Source organism: Lactuca saligna, chromosome 3 (assembly GCF_052625555.1).
Source record: "Lactuca saligna cultivar CGN05327 chromosome 3, ASM5262555v1, whole genome shotgun sequence".
NCBI classification, from domain to species: Eukaryota; Viridiplantae; Streptophyta; class Magnoliopsida; order Asterales; family Asteraceae; genus Lactuca; species Lactuca saligna.
The window spans coordinates 158940881-158948504 of NC_136419.1; positions in this window are offsets into that span (position 1 = coordinate 158940881).

Genomic DNA, 7624 nt, shown 5'->3' on the forward strand with positions numbered 1-7624 from the left:
GCTACCATTCTGGCAAGGCCAATGTGGTAGCTGATGCCCTCAGCCGAAAAGAGTACTCAGGTCGCAGTGTGAAAGCAATTACCATGACCATCCATTCCCACTTATCCACAAAAATTAGAGAGGTTCAGTTGGAAGCCTTGAAACCAGAGAACGTGGCGGAGGAAGCCTTGAGAGTAATGGAAAAGAACTTACAGATCAAGGGAGATGGAGTGTATTATTTCATGGATCGAATCTAGACCCCAAAGTTTGGTGGTTACAGAGGAGTCGTCATGAACGAAGCCCACAAAACTAGATATTCCATTCACCCAGGTTCCGACAAGATGTACCTTGACCTCAAGAAGTTATATTGGTGGCCAAACATGAAAGCAAAAATTGCTACCTTCTCGGGCAAGTGTTTGACTTGTGCCAAGGTGAAGGTCGAATATCAGAAGCCCTCAAGTCTACTTCATCAGCCAGAGATACCTGAGTGGAAGTGGTAGTGGATTACCATGGATTTCATTACCAAATTACCCAAAGCTCCGAGTGGGTACGACACCATCTGGGTAATAGTCGATCGATTGACGAAATCCGCTCACTTCTTGCCAATCAAAGAAACTTTCAAGATGAAAAGGCTCACACGAATCTACATCCAGGAAATAGTCCGACTGCACAGAGTGCTTGTATCTATTATCTCTGATCGAGATAGCAGGTTCACTTTGAGATTTTGGCAGTCCCTACAGAAAGCTCTTGGAACTAAGCTGGATATAAGCACAATTTATCATCCTCAGTCATATGGATAGAGTGAGAGAACCATCCAGACCTTGGAAGACATGTTGAGACCATGTTTCATCGACTTCGGTAAATCGTGGGACACCCATTTTCCCTTGGTTGAATTCTCCTACAACAAGAGTTATCATACCAGTATCAAGGCTGAGCCTTTTGAAGCCCTCTATGGCCGCAAATGCAGATCCCCTCTGTGCTGGGCTGAGGTGGGAGGCACGCAACTAGCCAATGGGAAAGTCCCCGATAGCACTCTCACTGGTCCAGAAATCATATGCGAAACCACTGAAAAGATCATACAAATCCGGGAACGACTAAACACGAGATCGACAAATGAGCTACGCCGATAAACTACGAAATCCCTTGGAATTCCAGGTCGGAGACCGTGTTCAGCTAAAGGTCTCGCCTTGGAAAGGCATGATACGCTTTGGAAAACGTGGAAAGCTAAATCGAAGGTACATAGGACCATTTGAAATTCTTGCTAGGATTGGTCCCGTAGCATACAGACTTCGTTTACCGCATGAACTTAGCAACATTCACCTTCTATTCCATGTTTTGAACCTCAAGAAATGCGTGTCTGATGAAACCATTGCGGTCCCTCTTGACAAAACTAAAATTAACGAAAATCTGAACTTCGTGGAAGAACCAATCGAAATCATGGACCGGTAGGTCAAACGAACAAAGCAAAGCAGCATTCCGATAGTGAAGGTTCGCTGGAATGCCAAGCGAGGACCTGAATTCACTTGGGAGCGCGAGGATTCAATGAAACAGAAGTACCCTAATCTTTTTCCAATTCCATGATTTGTATATTTATTCTTGAATTTCGGGACAAAAATTCCCTTTAACGGGGACCGGGGGGGGGATGATGTGACAACCCAAAACTCTCATTATGTACGATTGGTCAATTTTTTTGTTATATTTGATTTCATCACTTTTAACGCCATTTAAAGGTTCGTTTAAGTGTTCTAAGCCTGAGTACAACCGGAAACAAGGTTAGGAATGAGTCAGCATGTCGTAAAGAAGCAAAATCGGGCCATACAACCTCTTGAGAGGTGTGTACGGCCGCACACCCATCCCCGAGTCGCACACTCGCCTCTATATATAGGGGAGGACCCCCTTCATTCATTCCTTTCTTTTGGCTACACTCTACTTTCTCTCTATAAAAATCTCATCCAAGAACATTCTAAGGGCCTCAAAAACATGAACAACTTCATAATCTAGCTTGTTATTCAGGTAAAAACACCTAAATCTAAGCCTGAAACTCTTCATGTTCTTCGTGTTCTTCATCCTTTGAAGGAGTGCCGCCGCACACCTTCATAAGGTGGCCACACACACATTAAAACTCTCCAAGGTGAAGAGATTGGCCTCCATTTACTAGTTGGACTTGGTTTTAGCACCTAAGACACCTCAAAATCGACATTTCAGGCACAAATGAGGAGTGTACGGCCGCACACTCCTATGTACGGCCGCACACACCCTCTGTACGGCCGCACACTCCTATTTGCAGCCACACACACAGTCTGGACGCACTCCCTAGCCGCACAAACATCAAATCCGTGATTTTTTGGCCATACACCTCCCTTACTTGATCATATAAGGATCCAACACTTAGTTCTAGTGTTTCGAAGTCTTTACGGTGATTTTCCATCATGGTTTGTCATGGAATACTCAATCTAATACATATATGGGAAGCATATGTTGATAGGATCCACTTGCGTACAAAACATCAGTTGACACTCGACGCTCATAACCAATTGAACATTCGGATCCTACGATAAATTGTGAGTTCATACCCCTACACTTTTCCGAGTTTTCATTTTTTAGGGGGGAAATAGAAGCTAAACATAAAGGTTTTCATAACTTAAAAACTGATGCAATTACAACGATTTTCTATCAAACATTTACATACAATTATCCCTTTTGTAATATGCGGAGCATAAGGGATGTTTTATAATCATAATTGAATAGTTTTCAAAACCATGCGTGAACGTAACAAACATTCAAACTATAACGGGTATAGTTTGGGATTTCATTACTAGTTTTATAGAATCAAACTTCATACAAAGTCAAACGTATAAACTATGCCAGATTTAGTTTATCCATTACTACGAATACAAAACTAGAGTATCATGCTAAATAATTATTTTTATGTATAACTAATTATAATCTACACCGTTACAAACGATTTCGAACTCAAGAATAACCGAATAATATGTAAATTGGTTAATACATGATTGTGAGACTTATCTTCGTTATGCCCCTCGAGGTACCAATAAATCCTCATCGGTAGCATAACCAGAGTCACCTGGAGGGAGAGCGTGGAATTTGTGAATATATCTATTCGGGACCGACAATCCCACATCTGAACTGTTAGCTACAATTAGGCGGGCACGCTTAGGGTGACAAATTTTGTAATTGTACAATGCTGGAAGAACGTCAAGGAGGTCACCGGTCATATTAGTATGGTTATACGACTCACAATAAGTATAAACTAACGTTTGTTTACAAGATTTCTTTCTTCCATAGTTTTATTTAGAGTAATAACACTACTATACTTACTGGTGATAGCCAAGGTTTTCGAACAGATCTTACATACTGGTGATAACCAGGGTTCTCAAACGGAACGATACTTTTCATACGTGAATCAACAAACATGTTAGAAAATATTGGATTTTCTTGGAAACATGCATACATATTTCAGAACTTGGTAACAACAGTTTTCAATACAAACGATATTTACTTATAATGGAAAGAAACCATTTATACAAACTCAGTGACTAGTTTTCAATACAAAAACATACTTATGAACTCACCAGCTTTATGCTGATACGTTTTCAAAACTACTTGTATTCTCAGGGCAACGATAGACAGGTACCTTGCTATCTTTTGGAGAAGACGGATCATTTTTGGAGTCTCGTCTTTATCTCTTGCTATATGCTATTATGTACAAACTATGTTCTCAAAACAGATGTAAATATTCATATCATAATGTATTGGTTGTGTTTACTTTGATTGCTATAATACGATTGTTGTGATACTACGTATGACGTCACCTGCCCCGGGACGTTTCCGCCGTTGTTTTTCAAACGGTTCGGGGGTGTGACATGGTGAGTTCATAAGAATTTTTTTGTAGTAAAAACCTATTAATGAATCTGAAAAATGTATGCATGATTCCCAAGAAAATCCAATATTTTCTAACATGTTTGTTTGTTACTATATGTATAGTATGTTTTGTTTGAAAACCCTGGCTACCACCAATATGTATAGTAGTTTTATTACTTAAAATAAAACGATGTATTGTATCCCTGGAAACTCTCCAGTGTCATGTGTAGTAGTTCTGTTATTTAAAATAAAACTAGTGAAAAATGAAATCCCATAAACAAAGGTTAGTTTATACTATTGTGAGTTCGTATAACCATGCTTGATATGATTGATGACCTTAGTGATGTTTCGTTAGGCGTCGTATTGTATGATATTTGTCACCCTAGCCATGCCTGCCTAACTGTAGCTAGCAATTTAGGTGTGGGATTGTCAGTTCCGAATAGATCTATTCACAAATCACACGCTCTCCCCCAGGAGACTCTAGCTATACTAGATGTTGAGGATTTAACCTATACCCTGAAGATTACAATGAAGACATGTCTCACAATCTTGTATTAACTAGTTTACGTGTTGTTCTGTGTCGTGTTCTCTTAATTGAAATCGTTTGTATACTTGGTAGAGTATAAATAATTATACTTAAATAATTACTTAGCGTTATACTCTTGTTATTTGAATGTAGTACTGAATATCATAAACTAAATTTGTCATACTTTATATGTTTGATCAAGTGAGTAGTTCGTATCGGTAAAACTGGTAATGAATTCCCTAAACTATACCTATTATAGTTTTACTGAAATGTTATGCTCGTGAATTATTTTGAAAACTACGCAATTATGTTTAGGAAACATCCCTTATGCTCCGCATAATACGAAAAGGATAAAATATCTATATATTTTATGGAAATCATTGGATTGTATCAATTGCATAAGTTTTAAACTGGTTGAAAGCCCTTCTATTTTAGTTCATAAACCATTCGTGTTTGGCTTGTATTCCCTCCTGAAAACGTATAAAAACCATAAAAGTATAGGGGTATGAACTTACTGTTTGCTGAGTGAAAACGTCAAACCATAAACGAAGATCCTCGAGTTGTTGTATCTGGTACTTAACGGAATCCTAATATCAAATAAATACATATATGTATCTAGATTAGCGATCTCATTAGATAAAGTGTTAGAAAATCACTTGCTTTTGGTTAAGGAATGTTACCAGGTCTTGGTCGAATCGAGGAAACGAGTTTTTCACCACTTAGGAAGCGTGGTACGACCATCAAGAGTGGTTTCCGGCCAACTGGCAGTTTGCGGCCGTCAACAGGGTTTACGCCCATGAACAGCAGTTACGGCCTTTGAAGATTCGATGAGTGAACGGTCGTAAACAAGTTTACGGCCTTTGAAGATTTAAAGATTTGAAGCATTTATGGCCATAAACTCAAGAACAAGGGTGTTTGAAGATTTGAAGCGCTTACGATTTCTAATGTTTTTCAGAAGAAAAGAGGCGTTGTTGGTGTTTATGGCCAGAAGTTCTAGAAAGAGAAAGAGAGAGTTTTCAGCCAAGAATGTTCAGATAAAGGTGGGGGTCCTGTATTTATAGGTTGAGGGCTATGGTCGGTGGTGGGGTCCACCTGACATTAACCCCAAATGAGTTTACGGTCGTAAACAGGTTTACGGCCGTGAACTCCAGTTAGGCCGTGAACTGATGTTTTTCGAGAAAAATTCGAGTTTCCGCGTGATATCTGGTTCCGACTCGTACGTAATCTATATATGTGTGTGTGTATATATATATATGTATGTATATATATGTATATATATATACATACATACATACATATATATATATATATATATATATATATATATATATATATATATATATATATATTAGAACGTAATAGCTTTTCCCAACCATGGAATTTTCACGGAAATTAAATAAAATTCAAATTTTATTAACGGAGTTTGGTTCAAGATAAAGGGAAAAGTTTCGGGCTATCACACCACAACTTATGTCTGGCTTGCTCCCTGACCCAATCAGTCGTCAGACTAAAATACTCTCAAGCCCTCAGTACGAGTGTTACATACCGCACAATACTCAACTGGTATCTTGATGCACTTGAGCCCTCAGTATGAGTTTGGCATGACCCACATGGCCCTCATCTCAAAATTGGAATGCTCCAGGGTTTGTTGGCTACAGGACGAAGCAGTACAACATCAACCCAACACAATATGTCTACATATAACAAATACTAACGTATACAGATAATCATACAAATGGTATCATACGTAGTCCTATCGACCTACCATACTAGCATTTCACAACTAGCATTCATATCTATTCCATAATCATCATATCAAGAAGTATCATATTATCAAACCAACAGGCCGACCTTGGTGCCTTCAATTCGCAACTACTGTGAGGAGAACTCACCTTGCAGACTGAACATAACTGATAAGTATCGACTCCAAATCTCATCTCTCTAACTGATGCTTGTTTCCACCAAGTGACTAATTCCATCAAAATCCCAAAATACCCTCAAGGTCCATCTTTGTTGCAGTCAACGGTCAAGATCAATAGTCCATGTTGACCCAACACGCCGTGTTCCCCTTGGCCTTGCCATGTTCCGCCAGTATCCAGCCCTTCAGGAAAACCTAAACCAATACGTCTTGTTGACTTGCAAACACACCTTGTTCTTGTTAGTTCCAATAACTTAATACATTTAACTGCCTCTTCGACTCCAAGAGCTCCAAAGATCAAATCTAGACCAAGATGTGATTAAGAAGGATAGAATTTCCAGCTTTATCCATTGGGGACTACCAAAAAGGTCCACAACCCAAACCATAAAGCTTGATAATGCAAGGGCTTAACCAATACACACTTAATCCACAAAGTCTGAAGTCCATCCTTTCCAGAAGTCATTTAAACACCTAAACCATCCCAAAGGTTGGTGCTTTTTAGACATACATGTCCAATGCATGTCTTAAACCCATATTAGGTCAAAATGAGGATTTATGACCTAATCTCTATGCATGACATCAAAACTTGATTATAAACCAGATCAAGGACACTACTAAGTTCACCTTGGCCTGGAGATTCATAAAGTTGCAAACTTTATGAGATCTAACCATTCCAACATTCAAGAATAAAAAGAAAAAGTGACAAAACCCAAGATCTAACAACTTTGAATGATAAAAATCAAGTCTTGGACACTTACAAAGGTCCAGAAGAGTGTCAAACTGAAGAATGGGGGCTTGCTTGCAGGATCTTTGCTTCCTTCCTCCTCCTTTTTTCATTCTTTGGCTTCAACAACACCAAACTAGCTCAAAAATGGGAGGGAAGGATGATTAGGGTTTCTTTTCGGGCCTGAGGGGCTGATCAGGGTTGAGGTTGAACAAACCTTAGCCTCCACATTCCTTTCAATAGGGAGAAAAACCCAGAAGATTAGGGTTTCATTCCAGCCATCAAGATGCCGTGTTCCAAGAGGTTACACGTCGTGTTGCCCAAAATGAAACCCCACCCATGCCTCTTCTTATCTGGGAACACCGTGTTCAATCCCTAAAAGGTGATTTATACCCAAAGTTTCTCCTCAAATTTATGGGTGTTACAACTCTCCCCCACTTAAATTAGATTTCGTGCTAGAAATCACTCCTTACTATCTCCTTTATGAAACTAAACGATCATGACTGGACTCCCTGAATCCAAAAAATGACTAGGAAGTCAACCTGATCTGATGACTGCCCACCCTTACTGATTTTGAATCCAAAATAGAGGATAT